Below are 20109 nucleotides of genomic sequence, written 5' to 3' on the forward strand. Positions count from 1 at the left end.
TAGATACAGGAATTGTACACACTCTATTTCATTTTGTAAACAAAACAAGCACTTAGTATGTTTCTCAGGATCAAGTGGATATAGGAAGAGCAGCCAGTACAGGATAATCAGTTGCATAATTCTAGAAGACAGGTGTATGAAAGGTAAAAGGGACATAACCGGGGTAGCTGTTCAGAAAACTGACACAAGGGAGCTGTCACTGTGCACTGTCACAAAGGGCTGGCAAAATATGTAACAGCAGGGTGAATTAATGCTGTCACTTCAGCATGGAGTGATTTTGGGGATTAGGCAGGGGACTTTGCTGTATGAAAAGTGCAGATATTGAGGCATTATCCATGAGAGTGGCATCAAAAGGCAATCCTGGCTCTCTGTTGGCATTAAGTAATAATGACGCTTCGTACCATATCCATGGCTGGTGACAACAACGTCTTCAATATGAGTGTACAGGATGAGCTATGATACTTGCAGAATTGGTCATGATTTGTGGCAGTGTTCATTAATACAGCAATAAGAATACAGCAATAAGAAAATCACCTTGCATTAATTCTCAGTGGTAGTGGCTCCAGCAAATGAATCAAACCTGTCTTCCATTTGTTATACTCATTTCCTTTAGAATATAAAATAAAGTTCAAGGTTTGGGCTTGAGCCCAGCATATCTGATTGCCTGAAGCGCTGCCATAATGGTAATGTTCAGCAACATCATTCCTCTACAGTGGATATACATAAAAGTAGCCATTTAAGAGAGCTTTCTTAAATATCACACTGAAAACGAACTTCCCTACAAACCGAGGCTCATTAGAAACCTGGTTTTCTACTTGTCTTCATTAAAAGAGCTCAGTCCAGCTGAACTAAAGCAAGCTATTAACCATGCTTTTCCTTTTTGGAAAAGCGGGGAAGGAAAAATAACGGCAGAAGCAAATTGCAGTGCTGGGTGCTCTGCTCTGGAAGATGCTGCTGCGGAGGGGCTTGAATGAATCTGGTGCTGAGCTGAGGAGCGTCACTGTCCACATCTGTGTCAGGGAATTCAACAGGGACATTACCACTGCACAGACCCTACAAGTTAAAGCCACATGAGATGAAAATTAATGGTAGCGTTGCGACTGTCTCCTGTGTGAGCCAAAAGCAAACACCTGGGCAACAGCAGGAACACGGGCCACACAGAATCACAGAATGTTAGGGATTGGAAGGGACCATAAAACTCATCCAGCCCAATTCTCCCACTGGAGCAGGAACACCCAGATGAGGTTACACAGGAAGGCATCCAGGCAGGTTTGAATGTCTGCAAAGCAGGAGACTCCACAACCCCCTTGGGCAGCACGTTCCAGTGTCTGTTACCCTCACTGAGAAGTTTCTTTTCATATTTAAGTGGAAACTGCTGTGTGGCAATACTTTCCCTATTTGCAAAGGTGTGACCTATTTGTCACGCTGAGCCAAGGAGAGCATCCCCACAGCTGTCAGACCTTGCCCTACCAGTCAGCTTGGGGCACAGCTGAACCCAGACACAGCTTTTACCGTGCAGGTGCGCTCCTCGGCTCACCCCCTGCAACTTGCCTCTCGAACGCTCCGACCCCAGCCCAGCCGGGCACCTGCAGCCGCGTCCTCCCACTGCAGGAACCACCGCGGGGCGCGGTTGGGAACACCCTCAGGCCACGCGCCCAACGGCCGCTCCGCGCGCCCGGAGCGCGCATGTCCCCGCGCGCCCCGGCGGCCATTAGAAGCCGAACCCTCCTCCTCGCCCGCCTCTTGGCTGCGACAGGACGGTGTTCGCTCGCCGCAGACCGCCCCTTCTCCGCCTGCAGCGCATGCGTGTTGGCAGAGGGAGTGTAAGTTTCCATTTTGTGTTCATTTTCCTCCCCCGCTCCCTCGTTGCGCTGTTGAGCGTTCCAGCGGGGAGGTGGTGGCGGCCCCTCGGCAGAGCGCATTCCGCAGGGCCGGCCGCTGCGCGCGGGGCTGCGGCGGCTCCCGGGCTGGGGCCGCCGCGCTGGCGCTTCTTCCCCGTCAGCCTCCCGGCTGGAGACTCAAACACCAGCACTTGGAGCTGCTTTAAGTGTTTCATTTTCCGGGGCCGCTGGGCTCCTCGCTGGGGCTTTGCGTTGGGTGGTGCGTGGGCAGCGCTGCGGTGGCGTTTTCCGGTCTCGTTCGTACACGTTTGCCCCCCATCTAGGAGATCAGGAGGAGAGGGGGGGAACCCGATTTCTGGACAGCAGTGGGTTAAGGCGAGTTAATTTATCTTTGTGCCCTGCAGAACCAAAGCAGTCATTGCAACAACCTACCTATGTTAAAATCACACTCTGGTCAATCACTTGATTTTAAGTTTATATATGATATTAAGACCTAAACTCACTTCGGGTGTTTTACACACTTTGTGCAAGTAATCGTTCTGGTGTCTTAACAAAGGATTTTAGCTGAACCTGGGTGACAACACGGTACACATAGCAAAGGTAGTTGTGTTTTTCGAAGCATAGTGCGTGTTCAAAGAACAGATTCTTAAGAAGTCACTTCAGACATTAGTAAAATAAAGATGGAAAACAAAACAATATAGTCATCTTGTTCTTAGTTCTAAGTTAGAATTGAAAACTGAGCTCAGGGACGTTCAAGTGAGAGTTGCTTTAGAGATAAAAAATATCTTAGTCTGAAATTATTTTTGTGGGGTTTGATATAATTAAAAATCTTATAGTGTTCTTAGAGGAGAATACAAAGTACAGTTCAAAAGTAATTGCACACAATATGACATCTGTAAGCAGTTTTATGAGTAATTAATTTTCAAATGTTGGATGTTGGTGATTCAAATAAGACATTCCAGAGCATCTGGTAAGATCTTGGCTACTTAATTTTAAATTGAATCACTGAAATGTCTGATGGAAAAATGGCATTAAATACTTTGCCTTTTTCCTCTGGGCGAGATGCCTCTTATCTCCGACAAATAGCAGGCCCCCTGATTTCATAACCTTCATTTCCCTTCAAATGCATTTTTAGATACTCTGAGTAGTTTTAAATCTTTGAACGGCAGCCGAGTACCATTCCTATCTTTAAAAGTTACGTTCTGTGTGCTGAAAAGAAATTATGTGCGCATACGCTGCTTTTTTCCTATAAGCGTTGGGCACGGAGTGCTGGTAAAAGCTGAATTTAGTTCACTTGTCAATTCTGCCACATATGATGAAACTTTTGGTTGTATTTCTTTCATCTTGTTTATTTTTTTTCCCTTGTATGATATTTGGGCAGAAATGTTGCAAGTTTCATTCCGTGTGAGCTGTTATGTTTCCAAGTATAGCACTTCTGATGCAAGTTCTAATTAAAACTCTTCAAAACATGCTGTTTATTTAATTGGTATTATAGTCTTGAGAAAACTTAGAAGAATTAAGGCAGCAATATTGAAAATGGTGGAGCCTGCTTGTTTTCATTTGCCTATTTATTAAACAGATTTTTTTTTAGTTGAGTCCATTTTTCAGGTGTTTGTGTTCAGCTCTTTAATATTAGTTTTATCTTTGTTATGGTTTATGTCTCTGTGTCATTGAGAGGAGTGTTAAACTGAGGCTGTAGTAATAGATACTTTAGTTTGACAGCCTCTGAGTTGCATGTTTGCAGCTTCCACTGACTTTATTAATGCACAAATTAATATTTTTAACTTGGGAAAACTGGAGGAAATAGAGATGATATTGGAAACAATGGCTTGGGTCAACTCATAACTTAATGTTGAGCACAGGATTATCCACTTGTCTTGCATATTACAACTGTATATGTACTTTATAGGATTTGCCTTTTTATCCTTACAGTGTGTAATCCTCTCATATTCATTTTGTGATCTGTCACACGAATCCTTTCGTGCATTTGCAGTAAATAGAATTATTCAGTTTTATACATGTTGAAGTCATTCTTTTCTTCTCCAGTGTCTGCAGCTTCATTTGTCAATTACATTTGTTTATGTAGTTTTATGTGTTTATAATTTTGTCTGTTTCTGCAAAAGTTACAACTATTGCTGTTTTACAATCTTGTCAAGTGATTTGTGTATAGACTGTCATTAGTGTGCATATAAACAGCTTCAGACAAATTCATAATGTTTACTACAGAGGCCCAAATGTTGTTTCTTGAAGTCTGCAAGAAAACTGTCACTGACTTGTATAGCCTGAATTCTAATACTAGAATGATTCTGAAATGCAAGTTGATTATTTCCAAATACTTTGTTGCTATATAGGCAACATTTTATTTTACGCATTAAGATTAACTGTTTTTAAGTGAAACTTAGGTTGACCAGTATAATCCATATTTTCACCTTTTATTAGTAATAGCTTAAATGTCTTGTTTGCCTTAGTATTGATTCTTCACACTTATATTTAAATTATTCTTACAGGACTACGTGTTTTTGTTGTCTTGTTATTTCCATAAGCTCTAGGGGAAGACGGATGCTTTAAAAAAGGTCTTAATAAATTACGTTCATTCTTCTTGTCTTTCTCTAGTACACCAGTAATTTTTCAAATAGAACTGTCAGATATGTTTAGCACAATGTGTTCTTTGTGTATCCTTGTAGTTTTAACTCATGTTTTCTCAGCACAATATTAAAATACGTGTCTAAGGAGGTTAAAAAAAAAAAAGGCCTAAGCAAATCTGGGTTTGGTTTATTTGGTAATCAGATGCCTATTGGATTCCTTTGGATGGCTGAGTCTACATGAGGGGAATACAGTCGTACCCAAAGCTAATTCTGAATATCCATCATTGATACTCAGTGTCAGAATTTGAAACCTTTCTCTTAGGAGCATTTGTTTTTTCTAGTGAAGTAGTTACCTATTTACATAATAGCATGCATGCAAAGTAAGGATAAAATTGGGTTGTATGGAATGTAGCTTCATAATATTCAGTATTTAGAAAGCTATACTATTAAAAATGAAACTTATATTAATTGAACTTGATTCCTGTGGGTTTTTTACATTGTGTCTGTAAACTGGATCTAGTCCTGTTTATGACTAACCCATCACTTGCTGTGTTGATACAATTAAAATTTGCCTGTTCTCTCAAAAGACAGTAAGCGACTCAGTTGCTGAAAGAGCTTCTGCAGATGTCCTTAATTACAATTAATTCCTCTCCCCCCTTACAGTTCGAGACAGTAAATATGTTAATTGTATTCCAACAAGGAACAAATGGGAGGGTGGTTGTTAGAAAGACCACTGCTCTACAAGTGCTTGGATTGTGAGAAGGAATCACAGGCTATAAAAGGACCCTAAATGGAGGTTCGACAGAATGCAGTCCCTCAGGTCTATCAGCATGGGAGAGGTGAGGTTACTTTCCAAGAGGAGCAGGGATATCGATAGGTTCCTGCAGGCGGTTCTGGTAACAGGTTGGAAGAAAAGACTGGTTTTGAGAGCACTGCACTTTGTTTTGAAAAATACCACCCTACGCCTGAAAGTTGAAATCATTAACATAAGAAATCTGTAGCTGGACAGCACAATGTATTGAGGCTTTACTTTCTAATTTACTTGTTTCCTCTGTCTTCAGGTGAAGTACAGGAGATAAGCATTGCAAACTTAGTGATTATTTTAATGGCTATTCAGTTTTAATTATGGTGATCTTTTTCTGTTGTGATATTCCACCGGAAGTGGATATCATTGTGCTGAATTTCTAAGATTGGGACAGTAATCAGATGATTCATTAGCTACATTTTAACAGTTATTATCTATACTCAGAGAATTTGCTTTGATCAGCGAATGGAACACTAAAGAATCATTCTTGATTGTTAGTCTGGTTAAGCTTTAGCTAGAGGTGGTGTTGAAGAGGAGCTTGATTATTCATATATAGGAAAACTTGCTTTCTGGAGGCACGTATTGCAGCAATCAGGTTATTATACTTGTGGACAATATGTTACTGACATTTCTAAGGAAATGCTTTGTTGACTGGACTCCTTTTTACTGCAGTAATTACAAATTTCTTATTCCCATTTTATTTCTTACCTGTAGAATGTTGATACAGACTAAGTAGGGTTCAAAAAAAGTAAGATTTTGTAATGAATAGGTAAAAGAGCTATTTTTGAACTTGTTGACGCTTTCTTCTTGTGGAAGTCAGCTACTGATACTGGACCTTTCCACTCCTACTTGCTTTTCCAGATCTTATAAGATTCCTCCAGTTTGCTTCTGCCAGTTGTTCCCTTTAAGTTACCAGGTTTCAGTTTCCTTGGAACAGAAGACACGCAAGATGTACATTTCAAGTGAAATATTCCCCTTGCTAATATTTTGAATGAAGACCAAGGAGTACAGAATGTGTATTTTGAAATACTTAAAAGCAAATTAGAGCACTGACTTGTAAAAAAAGGAAGAGCAGCTTGGGAGTACAAGTAGCTCAATAAACAGTGCTGTACACCTATCGGCCCTGGCCCCTCTTCTGGCAAGAATCCCTGGATCAAATTTGGCTCTTGCTTTATACATGCACAGCACAGAAATGGTGATTGTGTTGTAAAGATTCAGAATACTGATTTGTCTTTGTGTAAGTGAAAGCTTTTGAATGCTAATGTGTATGGTAGTATTGGCTTCTCCAGAAAAGCCATGGATCCCTTGGGTCTTAGAAAAACTGCACAGAAAAACATAGTCCTGTCACGTTATAAAACAAAACAAAAAACCAAACAAACCAAAACAAACAAACCCCACAAAACCCAAACCAACCACACAAAAGAAAATCTGTAGTAATCACTTAAAATAATTATCAACCTTCAACTCCATAGCAGAGTTAAGCATTGTTATTCACTGGAAATCCAATAGATTGCCATGGCTAGAAGGCCCTGGTAATTTTTGCTTTCTCTTTACTCTTAGAAGGAACTTGGAAAGGTCAGGCATGTTTAACGGTCAACAGTGAACAGATGGGCAAAATGTAGAGTTCAGGCAGATCATGCCTCGCAAGGTGATGTAATGAATTCCAGAGAGGCCATTGATAGCTGGTATCTGTTTTTCCTATGTTAAACCCCAGGTATGCTGTGTACTGCATTTCCTTCGAGATAAAGGGTTATATTCCTTTGTGCCACGAGAAACAAGAATATCTTTAGGTAGCAGAGAGGTTTGAGTAATGCCAAATCTTACTCTCACACATGTAAAATTATGGTAGAAATTTTCAAAATGATACAGTGCTGCTAAAGGGCGACTGGTTTTGGAAGTGCTGTGGTTATTCTAGTAGTAAACTTGAAAAATGCTAAATAGGCCTTGGGAAAAGAGCTGTTTCTAACCTTGTGGGCAAGAGTAAGGAAAATGTTCTAACTGAGAGATGTAAAGAAACCTTTTGCTTTTAATCAGAATATGTACTTTTCCCCTCAGCAGTTTCCACTGCAATACTGAATATTCCCAGTATAGCTCATCAGATTTGCAATGTAATGCAACCAACTCAGCAACTACATGTCAGCTTCACGTTTCTGCTCCAGATAGGGGTTTTCTGCATTAGCACTGCGGTGCTGCGTGTTACTGTATCAAAATAATGCTGTGACTGAATGCATGAGTAGTCAAACCCATCTTTGTTAGTTATGAACATAAATGATTCTTAGCATTTGCGCAGATTTAGCGAGGTCTTAAGTTGCTTGAAATCTGATCTGTCTGGTAGGTATTGGCCTCAGAAGGTATTTTGTTGTTTAGAAGTCATTGCACACTAGCATGTTGGAATAGTGTACATATGTCATTTAATTTGTTCTCAAAATTGTTTCTGAAATGTTCAAGAATAAGGCTTTAAACTGGCATAGAGCTGACATTTGGCACTAAGTATGCATAATATTTGCCCCATTCGATGGTGTTATGCAAATACTGAAAATTAAGTACCTTCTGAACTGTTTTGCTAGATTTGTGTACAAGTCTTAACTGAGAACTAAGAGATAATGAAGGCATGTCGGAAAGCACTACATAACATGCAAGGCTCGCATTTGCATTTAGCTTCAATTAAGACTGGGAATCAGTGTTCTATTAATAAAAACTAAATGGTGATTCCCTGAACTGATAAGAAGTAAAGTATTTCATAATATTTTTGGATTTGGAAATAACTTTTAAATGGCATTCATATGCTATTATTTTTCTAAATGGTCATTAAAGTGAAATGATGCTGCATTTTATGCTGTTTTCTGTTGTCAGTATTTTGTTCTTTTTGATGCTGTACCTGATTCTTACCACTTTTTTGATATTCTGCTTGCAAAAAAAAAAAAAAAAATCATTAATTTTAGATACTTTACCCATGATCTTTGGCATCTCAATGCATCAAAACCAGTAGCTTCATTACATGCTTATTTAATATACAGTAGTAGAGCAGCCAAGCTGACAGTCTTTAGATCCTTCTGTAAAAGGACTTTGAAATTACTCTTGCAGAGGAATGTACGTCTCCTTTTTATTTCTTGTGCTGGGACATCTCCTAATGATTTCAGGCTTTCAGTCTCTTTTTAGTGCCTGTTGTGTTATTAAATATTTAAGAATTATATGGCTGTGATGTACACTATTTCAGAATATCAGAATTCTATTCATTGCAGAGAAGTTTCCAGGTCAAATTTGGCGTTAAAACATTTGATTTTAGAAGGAGATGGGGGAAGGACAGAAGGGAGCTTACCTAAGTTTGTAAATGTCTTCTGTCATATTTTTGATTAGGCAGAAGTTTTGCTGAGGAAAATGTGTATTCTTGTTTAAAATATGATTAGGTTCACATATTTATGGAAAAAAGTACAGACAAGTACATCTCGAATGAAGAGCTGATAGTCTACAGAATATTTCAACAGAAAATTTTATGACCCTGGACTTGAAGCTCTACTGCTATGCAAGCTTTCATAGAAGTTGAATTTAAATTATCATGAAACTACAGTGGTATTATTGTTTTGTGCAATGTTGATTGTCAATCTAATGTGCCTGTTTGTGTGTTGCTGCATGTAGATGATCAACTAATATTTTTGGTTCAGTTACCATTACAGACTTGCGTAGGAGTAGTCATTTGCCTATGGAAAGCTCCAACTATTATAGTTTATGTAATAGATATTATCAAATATTTATTTATATAAGGAATTATTATAAATTTATTTAAGTTGTCCTACTAGGTACTGAATTGGAAGAGTGTTCTTGGCAGTTGGAATGTCACAATTAGACTGTTCAGTGTGTGATGGTAAGTGGTTACTAGTCTTGAACTTTGTAACAACTGCAAAGACTAATCCTGATTTTTGTTAGGTAAGAAAATACTGGGTGCAGGATTTAAACCAGGGAAGATTTAGTGGTGGTTGGATGTTTGCGCAAAACAGTGTGAAGAATCTTACTGTGTTTTTTATTTTGAACTCAAAATATGGTTTGAGGTATATTAGACAAAGTAGTGCATTGTAGTATAGATATTTTAATGGTAGTAGTCAAATAAATGAAAAGGGCTTTCTTAGGAAAACAAGTATTTTTAAAGTATGTGTGTGCCTGAAGATGTAGACAAGTCTTATGAGATTCAACCAGTACTAAAAGTAGGACTTACCAACAGAAACTTTCTTTCTTTATATGTATTTTTAATAGCATAACCAGCTCAAGGAAGTCGACATGAAGCAACTCCATCTCAGCTGCTGGTTTCCTTTCTGTGTGTAATGAGTTTGTTATCTTGGTACAGCTGTTTCTTGGCCAGTGGAGACATCTTAACAAACTGATTATACAAAAAAGGTTGTTTTCAACCTTGGCAAAATTGGAAAAGTTCATTGTTCCAATTCATTGCACAGCCTACAGACAGTTGCTCGCATGAGCTTATGCAAAATCTAGAGAGGTGGGAGTTGCTTTAGGTGGAGGAGGAATTGCCAGCCTTACTACCCAGAAGATTGTACTTGGAAACATGGGGTAACGGAGTCCCTCATCCTCTGAACCAGATTTACACTGCTGTAGTGTAGACAAACTGCTGCTTTATTTGTGCATTGTCCCAACAGAGGTGAAAGAGAACAAATTCTAAACAGCACTTTAGCCCTAGTCTTACGTGTGCAAATGCTTCTGTGAGTTCAACAGATTCATTTAAACAAGTTTGATTCAAAGTGGGCTAGATAACCATTCATCTCTTATTGGATTTCTCTGTTGAAAGGTGGCTGCTGCTTAGCTCTTAATGACAGTGGAATGCTCACAGTCAATTTCAGAGATAAGCTGAATGCTGTCATTTCTTTGCAGATACTGTTTACAGACTTTCAGCCATACAGGCACTGCATCAAAATTTGACTTATTCCACGTTGGCATGAAACTGGGATGTGGCCATGTCGTAATGGATCAGCAGCTGAGTTGCATTACTGTGTACAGAAGTATTGACATTAAAATACACATTAAAAAATTATGTATTGACATAAAAATATTGGACAGAAGTTCAGCATAAGATATTTTTTATTAGAGTGTATTACAGACAGGACATACAAGCTCTGCATATCTAGTCAAATAGAACATGGATAGATCATTGACCTACACTCTTAGTGGATTAACAGGGTTTTTCTTGGATATGCTTTCTGAATTCATTTCCCTACATACCTTTGGCAGCCTGCATAGTATATATATTGGATTAGAAGTTTTTTAAAAGTTAAAAATAAACTGCCTTAAAACCTGTTTCTTGAAACATATGTGACTGTCAATGTTTTGTGTTCATAGGAGAAACTTCTTTCTTTAAACTTTGCCGGACAGTTTAGGAGAACTTAGGAAGTTAAATTAGCGGGAATGCATAAAGTCAAGTCTCTTCCATAACCCAGCTCCCTTCCTCATTTGACAGGTCTTGCTGCGTAACAGCTGTTGCTGTTGTTTCAGGAAGTTAGAAAAAACATCTTAAACTGAGGTTGGAAAAAGAGAAAAGCATTTTTAACTTATAGTTTAATGTAGTTAACAGTTTTTACTTTGTGCTTTCTGACTGTTCCAATATCTCAGTGGTGTGTTAAACTGAACATTTCCTAGTAAATGCTAAGAAGTTAAGCTTTAAAACCAACGAGGCTAGAAGTAATCTGAACCAGCGTTGTTAGATTGAAGCACATTATTTGACAAAGCATTATTGTCCTATTGCATCCCTCAAATGGAGTTTAGTCTTGGGTAAATACGAAATGAGGATCTTTGTTCTACTCATTGCTGTTCTATTTTGAAGAGTACCAAAGCCAACAGCATTTTATAAGTGTCTTTGTTTAGTTAGTTGTATTTTAACTCTCACAGTATGTTTTCCAGTTTGGGCAGAACGCTGTTGTCGCAGTCGGGGCGGATGGTCTGATCTGATGGAGGTTGCGCGTTCTGAACCTAAACAGGACTTCCAAGTCAGTGCTAATTCTCATTTCATCAGGCATTAGCAATACAGCCATAGTTGCAGTAAGCTGTTCTGGAGGTTGTATAAAATAAAGGTTTCTTTCTTTGTTTTTCCAAGTGTTACAAGCAATAGTCAGCTTTGGTGGCTGGTAAGTGGTTTATATAATAGCTCTTGTTATAACACCTGTCCTTCCAGAAAGGAAGGTATTGTCAGCTGGTTTCAAGTAAGGCTAATTTGTGAATGGTTCTCAGAATTTATGTTTTTCATAACTAGAGATTTTAACTAGTCAGCACTGCTGGTCAGATTATTTATGCTGCAAGTCTTGATTATTTTTTACTCATTATCTCTGAAAATCTAAGATGAAAAACTTGAATTTTGGTAAAATGTCTTTTTTTTTTTCTTAAGTAGTTTTATCATCTTAGTGTTACTACATGGAAAAAGGCAGACAAACTGTGCAAATCTGATTAAAATTATCTGTGCTATTTCAAAGGTCAGGTGCACTCAGTGAATTTGCTTTCAAATTATTTTGTTTATTCTGTGTATGTATGCATCTTGAGCTGTATAAAGGTCAGGAGAGGAGATTCATTTTGGAATTTAAAGAAGTTAGGTTTTAACTGCTGGTAGCCTGTGTTAGGCTCATTCGAACTAATGAGAATTGTTTTTCTTTGTGTGGTGTTTTTTTTGCTGTCAGTTTTATTCCTCTAGTGAAGCTCCTTTATAACTATGAGGTCCATTTGAAAAACGAAACAGTATTAGGAATGCGTTTTATTTTTTCATATTTTATGACATCTTTAAAATTACTGTTTAATTTGTGCAAATTGTCTTACTTGGCTTTTGGTTTCTTGGCTTGTGTAATTGATATGGCAGAGTAATGTTTTCCTAGCTAGAATAACATATTTAAAGGATACACAGTATTTAACTGCCTCTTGCCACAAATGGTTTAATAAAATAGGGGTTGTGGTGCAGTCCCTTAGAATTTTGAACAGTCCTGCTTTTATTAATGTTCAGGTTGGGTAATATAACCACAAAAGGATTAATGTCTGTCAGTGAAGCATAACTAATTGCAGATTTCAGTCACAGAACCAATGACAATTAGTAAGGAAATAGGATTCTATTAAGTACAAAAGAAAACGCATCTGTACGATGTCTACTTTTGTCCTAAAAAAGGCTGTTCCTGAAGTCCCCCTATGTTGTGGTTCTGTCTGTAGAATGGTAGAAATATTCTTGTTGACTTTTAAATAACATAGCAATAGGGAGATTTTCAAAACAATAGTAATGATGATAGAAGTTGTCTATGTTGGCTTGAGTAAGGCATTTATCACAGTCTCCCACAGCATTCTTACAGCTGAACTGAGGGAGTGCTGCTCTGCATATTTTAATTGTCTTTGCACATGTATTAGATATAGTAGGATAGGACTACTTTGTCTAAGTTACTTCTAGTGTAAATTTGCATGGCGAGTGGGGAAACGGCAAAACTCTGACCGTGCAGAAGAAGGTTTAACGCACAGTAGATGTTTAACCTGGACACGTTTGTTGGCGTGTTCTGAGGGATTGTCTCAGTCCATCAGCTCACACTGGTTTCCCTGGGCACCTCTACATGATGCAGTGGTTGTACTACAGGTGTCTCGTGCAGCATGTGCTGGGACACTGTTACTTTCAACTTCTTGTGGATGTGTACTGCAAACTATGAAAACTAAATATGATAACTACTAATGTTTTCTTAAATGAAAAGAACACAAGTGACTAAGCTGTTTGTGCATGTTGTGTGCGCACCCATAATGTGAAATATTAGTGGCTGATGTTGGCTTCTGGCAACAATGCTGCTGTACCTGTAAATTCTTGAAGCTGAGAAGTTGTGGCTGTAGTCTTCCTTTTTTTGCTTCAGAGGTGTTCCATCATAAGCATAAATAATGTATGTAAAACATGAAAGTAAATTATGCTGAAGATGAGCATTATTCATTCTGTCCATATATATTATGTGTTTATGCTGTTATCAGTTTAGGGTTCTGTGCTTGTAATTGACTGAATTAGTTACACATTTGTTGAGTTTCATTTTGTTTTGGAGTGTGTAGACTGTGTCTTCAGAAAGTTGGAAGAAGCTGGAGAGTAATAAGAATAAAATATTGTCAGTGTTGAAAAAAATACATGAATCAGAAAAAATCTGATAACATTGTTTAAATAGCTTCTCCTAAACTCATAAGATTCTCATTAGTCCAACATCAGAAGACTAATGAATATTAATGAATGAGATCAAAGACATTTAGAAATCAAAGCAAGTAAACAACAATTATTTTTAAGAATTATGTAAGTTTTTAACTGCACAAAATTATGAATCTTAAGTGAACAGCTCCATGAGAAGTTCTTCTTGAAAATATTTTTCCTGAAAATATTTATGTTGAACTAGAAAGGCAATTATGTAACGTAAACAAAACAGAAAAAAATATACATCAAGACCTGAAATGTATAAAATGTTTTCAATGTGATTTGTTGAAATACCTCTAAATTCAGCTGTGGAATCTAACAGGCTGGGAATTTCTGCTTGACTGATACTGTCAGCACATTGATGAAATATTGAGAAGGAAATGACTTCAGAATGTCTCAGACTTCTGCTGTTTACTTCTACATTTCTAGTGCTTTTGGACAAACGTTACATGGCTGGAACATCTACATAGTGTAATTGTGTTAAAGAAGAGGGTTTTTGTATGTCACTTAATAAAGATTCAGATGACTGAATGTCAGAGTAAGATCAGAACTACCTTCATCTCAATTCAATTAGTAATTCTTCTGTTTCACTAAAATAAACTAAAGTTTTCTGTATGAGATGATTTAAACAAAATAATAGTTCTAGGCATCACTTATGGCATCTTTTATTTTCATTTCTGTGATTAAAAAATATATACCTGTATAATCTTTTGTCTTTAAAATTCTGTGAGGAATTTAATCCACTTAATCCACGAAAGACATAATGGAAATATTATTCCAAAGACAGAGATTCCCTGGTGCATCACAGGGAAATGTTCTGGTAGTAAAATATCCAATCCCCATGAGCAGCAGTGATATTATTTGACAGTTTGTGATTCCTACAAACTTTAATGGCAACGTTGCGCTTGCAAGAGAATTCTTGAAATATGGTCAAAGTAACAGTTTCATTTTGAACCTAGATATAAAGCTAATGGTATCTAACAGCTTTTAGTGTCACTGAATCAAATTCCCGAAGTAGAAAGAATGGTTGACATTCTGTTTTAAAGTGACCGTATGTTTGACCCAGTTCTGCGATCGTGGTGTCATCGCAATCGTATCGTGCTGCTGTAGCCTCTTGGAGCCTGACAAGCGGAACAAGTTGCTTCAGCTCACGTGGCTCATCTGTCACACTGAGCAGCTCCCAGATTTCTATTATCTGAATGAAAAGTGGAGGGAGCACTTCTCCATGCTCTCTGCCCATCAGCAGAGTCAGCAACCTGCTCACAGCCCTGGGAACAGAGTGAAATGAAATGTTAGAAAAAATAGAAAATAAAAAAATATTGCCAGAGATGCAAATGTAAGCCATAGGTAATAATTGAAAGGTTTGTGCTTAAAAAACAAAGCAAGCAAAACCAAAACTAAAGAAACCCAACCAACTGCACAAAAATCTGTCCAGGAACCAGATGGAGGGCTTTGGATTGCATGGGAGGTTAAAGTTCAAAGACTTGCAATTACCTCATCTGAAAAGAAAGATGAAAAGCTTTTAGTTGTATATGTAAGATCCAATGCTAAGAACAGTTCTGTTGTTCAGTAGGGCAGTGACAGTCATCCCCATTTTCATTGTGAGCATTTTCTTAGCATTTAAAATGTTGGAACTTCTATGAATATTTTAACATATTTTCCCAAAATAGTGCAGCTCTTGCCATAATTTCACCTAGATGAGGTTACACAGGAAGGCGTCCAGGCGGGTTTTGAATGTCTCCGGAGTAAGAGACTCCACAACCTCCCTGGGCAGCCTGTTCCAGTGTCTGTTACCCTTACTGAGAAGAACCCCTGGGATTTATGGATGTCCAGATTGCTTAACTGCTCCCTAACCCAGTCCTCATCAACCGAGGCAAACTCCTCCATTTTCCTGCCTTCCTCTGGGGCCTCAGTGGTACGGGGTTCCTCAGGACACCCTCTGGCAGAGTAGAGAGAGACAAAGAAGGCATTCAGTAACTCTGCCTTCTCCGTATCTTCTGTCACCAGGGCACCCACTTCGTTCATCAGTAGGCCTACATTGCCTCTGGTGTTAGTTTTATCTGCCACGTATTGGAAAAAGCTCTTCCTGTTGTCCTTGACCCCTTTTGCCAGGTTTAGTTCTAGGGAGGGCTTAGCTTTCCTAGTTGCCTCCCTACACCCTCTGACAACAGCCTTATATTCTCCCAAGTGGCCAGCCCCTCCTTCCATGAGCTCTAAACTCTCCTATTCCACTTGAGCATACCCAGCAGTTCCCTGTTTAACCATGCAGGTCTCCTGGCTCCCTTCCTTGACTTCCTACGTGTCGGGATGCTCTGATCTTGTGCCCGGTAGAAACAGTCCCTAAATACTAACCAACTATCTTGGGCCCCTTTGCCTTCAAGCAGCCTTGCCCATGGGATTTCTCCTAGCAATTGCCTGAAGAGGCTAAAGTTTGCCCCGCTGAAATTCAGGGTTGCAACTCTGCTTGCTATCCTGCTCTTGCCACATGAGATCCTGAACTCCACCGTCTCATGGTCACTGCAACCAAGGCAGCCCTCAACCTTTACTGCTTCAACCAGACCTTCCTTGTTAGTGAGGATGAGGTCCAGCAGCGTACCTCTCCTAGTTGGCTCCTCCACCTTTTGCATCAGAAAGTTATCGTCAAGGCACTGACAACTTCCTAGACTGTGGCTGGCTGGCCGAGTAGTCCTTCCAGTAAACATCAGGGAAGTTAAAATCTCCCACCACAACCAGGGCCTGTGATTGTGAGGCTGCTCTCAGCTGTCTGTAGAAGGCCTTACCAACTTCCTTTGGGAGATACCAATCGATATGACTTGTTACAAAGCTCAACAGCGGCTGATGACAATTCAGCTTGTGAGTTCTGTGGATGACTTAGAGAGCTACAAAAAATATCATCATAATACCCAAGACCTGTGTGGAAACACACTGAAAATAAGTCTCATAAAAATGAACTGGGACATAATGTTAGGGGTTTGAAAAATTATATATAGGTGTTCAGCTGAATTCTGTTTACCTGGTCATTATAGACAGTACCTGCACTCAATATCATGGTTGAGAGCATAGCAAAGAACAAGAATGCCTTCTGGTGATCTTAAACTGAGAGCGTAATGAACTTCCCAGAGTGCAGTTTGTTGGCAAAACTGTTAGTTGTTCGCCTCCTTAGAAAGAAAATAATAAAAAAAGAAAGATAGATTCAGAGAGCCCACCGGCTTGCTCAAAAGAAATAAAACCTGTGGCTTCTGACCAGAATGAATCAATGGTAATATCACAGATGTAAAAAAAATTATCCAAAACAAGCTCTGAAGTAAATGGTAAGTGAACAGGAACATCTTAAAAATGCAGCAGAAGGCTGCTTCTGTAATGAACTCTGCAATATATAAAGGCTAAAACATATATATATATATATATTTTTTTTTGGTAAAAGGCTGAATCAGTTTTGTGTGGATGAGAGAGGGACTCATGAGGGTCCAAACCAATATATGTATTTATTATCCCTTTGTAGCCTTGAAGTACTGAGAGAAGATACTCTGAAGGTAACTGTATTTATTACATTGCATTGACAAACATTGCCTTACACCTTTTGCTGTTATATTCACAGATCTAAGTGCATAGATTAAAGATAAAGCTGACAGGACAACTTCTTTAGCCAGCTGGCTTCCTTATTAAAAAAATGCTGAGTGATAGTTAGATGGAAAATGTAAAGGAACTTGCTTTGCTGAGGGTTGCCCAATCTCAGAGAATGGCTGCTGACTTCTGCTTTGTTCGCAGTGATTAAGTTATTCTGGTGTAGTTATCTTTGCAAAGATTAACGCTAGTGTATTTAAAAATAAATGCGCTGGTACTGCTGCTGTTTTCCAGCTGAATAATGCCAGGTGAGGGGGGAAAAAAAGTGGCTGTTTTGCTTGCTTAGGTAGTAGCATGTGTCAGCCATTTCTATGAAAGAAGGAAGTTAAGATACATAATACTGCATAGCTGTGGATTTTTCACTGTGTATTAAGTGGATAAATACCGAAAAGTGAGGTAGCAAATCATAATAGTTGTCTGTGTATAAAATATCACAGTAACTTTAGTCTTTCCTTTGAAGATAATGAATCATTCTGTACTTACTCATAAATGTGTAACTTAACTGTTCTTTGATTAATAGTTAAAGTAGTAATAGTTTTTGAACTAAAAAGAGATTGGATAATATATTAGGCACCCTGACAGAGACCCATGTTCATCAATAAGCTTGTTTTTGGTCAGATTCAAATATCCCATAATATCATATTAGATTTCTACGTCTTTCTTTCTGAGATTTTCTGTTGTCAGCTTCAGAAAAGTTGAACTGTGATTGTTAAAGCAGCCTGAAACATAAAAAAAAGATTTAGAAATTCAAGATTCTGACATTATGCAGTGAAATTTAAATTTATATCAATTTGTGGTGTCATAAATTGTAAATCACTATAATTAATTATTTAAACACTTGTTAACTGAGTTGTGTAACATAGAAGAAACAAATGTATGCTCTGCTGTGGTATAAGTTTTTTGGTTTTTGTTTCCGTGTTTGCATTTGATGACATGGTAAATTTCAGTTTTAATGTTTATATGTACAGTTAAGCTGTTTATAGGTAAACAAATACAAAAGAGAGATTGGAACAAACATATGTGTTGAATAAAAGTATTTGCAAAGGAAAACTTTTAAGAGAAGCAAGAAAGTGTACTTAGAGATGTGGCAGCAGCAACTTGTAGGTTTACAGCTGTTTGTACCTGCTTAATGTTCTTTTTAACTGTAGTTCTCATGGTACCTGCGGTGTTGTGTGCCATAGGGGACCCGTGAACCAAATAATGTATTTGTCTTAAATTTAGATAGGTTTAGCTTCCATTTCTTACAGTTCTTTTTCCTGTTCTCTTTCTCCTGTTCTTTTTTTTGGGCACAGAGTTAAAATATATGTTAGATTCCTTTTCAGTATCTGCGTCCTTTAGGTGGCACATCTGCACAGTTGCTGTCAGATGCTGTTACCTGCATTAATTGTCAGACTGGCTTTTTCTTCGACAGAAACTGGCAAGAAGAGAAAACTCTGCAGAGGAAGAGATTCATTCTGCCCTACAATGAGCAGATTTTGCAGGTTTTATAGTCCATGCAAATAGAAGCTCTTCACACCTTCATAGCAAGCTGGTGAATCTAAGCCAGCTCCATCCTGAAATTGCTGTCTCACCCTTTTAGTGCTGAGCTGAGCTCGAGCTACTGTGATTTGCCCCTTAGCATAAGCTACTGATCTGGGTTTGATGTCAAATTAAGAGAATCATGCAGCTTTTATTTGGATTGAGAAGGCAGTGTAGATACGCCTTTAGTATGTTGGTAGGACGCCAAGCAAACTGACTGGATGAGCAAAAATCAGTAATGAAGAATCTCTGTTGTAGAACCTTGTGCTTGGTGGTGATGGAGTTGCATGTGTTGATCTGTGTGTCTCACTGAAAGCCCAATTGCTTAGACCTCAGTGGGCCTGGTGAACTGGATCAATTTGTCCAGTGAGAACATGTGGCTTGAATTCACGATTCTCTGAGCATGAGTGCCCGATACAGAAAAGGGGGGTGCTGAAGGCAGCTTGGAGAAGAAAGGAATGCAAGTGTTTTTCCTTCTGCAGTGCTGTGTTCAGTTTGGTAGTGGAAGAGGTGTGAAGAGCTACAGCTGTTCTCTTACCTGGTGGAAGCCAGTAGTAATTTTCTTTATATGAAGTTTATATTTGTGTGTTTGTGTGTGTGAATTGGTAATCTCAAATAACAGATTAGACATGCTGCAAAATCAGAAATATTTTGGGACAACCAGAAGTATGAAAAATCTCTATCTGACCTGAGAAAGGAACTAGTTATGTAGGCAAAATGGAAAGAGTAGACTTGACAGCGTGTTATATCAGCCAGTCATCATTCTGAACTCTGGAAGAGAATTGGCATCCTGAGACAGCCAGGCCTAGAAACTTAAAGAATATATTCTGTTGTGTAAATGTCTATGTCATGGAAATTACTGAAGATGTAATCAAAGTCCAATCTTTTAAACATAAAAGTAACACATATCGAAGCTTGCATAGACTACTGAAATACTAACAAAGAATGTAATGATGAATAACAGGTGCCATTGTACTGCTGTGCAAATTACAGATGACTCTTTATTTCTTTGAGTTGTTGAAGGATTAATGTCTGGCTGCTCTTCTCAGACCATTTGAAAAATGAGGAAAAATTCTTCAAAGGCAACTCTGTGACTAGACTATTAGTCAAAAAAAGTGATGTGAGTGAGTTTGTTTTGTGGAGTATTGACCCACCTCCTGTAGGAGGGGGGGAAAAAAAGTTTGCCTTTTGGCTTGGAATATTAAAATAAATAGGGCTAGCCTAGCTAGAAAGGACTGAGGGAATTAAAGGGGAGGGAGAACAGTACTATGTCAAAATGATGTTGGGTGTTTGAGATACTGACTGTCTGGAAACAAATAATCCTGAATATTGGTTTCTGAGTACTCTAACAGGAAAAAGCACAAGAGACAAGATAGATGGGGTTACAGGACACCCAGCTGTAGTTACAGGTTATATAGATACTTTGAAAATATAATTGCATTGAGCAGCTTAGATTTTTTTTTTTTATTTATTTTTTTTTTAAATGAAATTACCTGAGTTTGGAAGTAGCGGTCTTTGGACTTCTGATTCTGTCCTGTAGAAAGCAGCCTGGTATAA

The 20109-nt window shown here is 38.4% G+C and overlaps 1 protein-coding gene across 2 annotated transcripts in view; it reads left to right on the plus strand.

Annotated features, from left to right (window-relative positions):
* Positions 1–1580: 1580 nt before the first annotated feature.
* Positions 1581–20109, plus strand: part of FHIT (fragile histidine triad diadenosine triphosphatase) — a 537196-nt gene continuing 518667 nt past the window's right edge. Inside the window, exon 1 of one of the 2 annotated variants that reach the window (XM_065075569.1) lies at positions 1581–1823. The gene's annotated coding sequence lies outside the window, so the exon portion shown is untranslated. The remainder of the gene's footprint in view (positions 1824–20109) is intronic. The other variant, XM_065075571.1, reaches the window with a different exon arrangement.

This window comes from Columba livia, chromosome 10 (assembly GCF_036013475.1).
Source record: "Columba livia isolate bColLiv1 breed racing homer chromosome 10, bColLiv1.pat.W.v2, whole genome shotgun sequence".
In the NCBI taxonomy this organism is placed as follows: Eukaryota; Metazoa; Chordata; class Aves; order Columbiformes; family Columbidae; genus Columba; species Columba livia.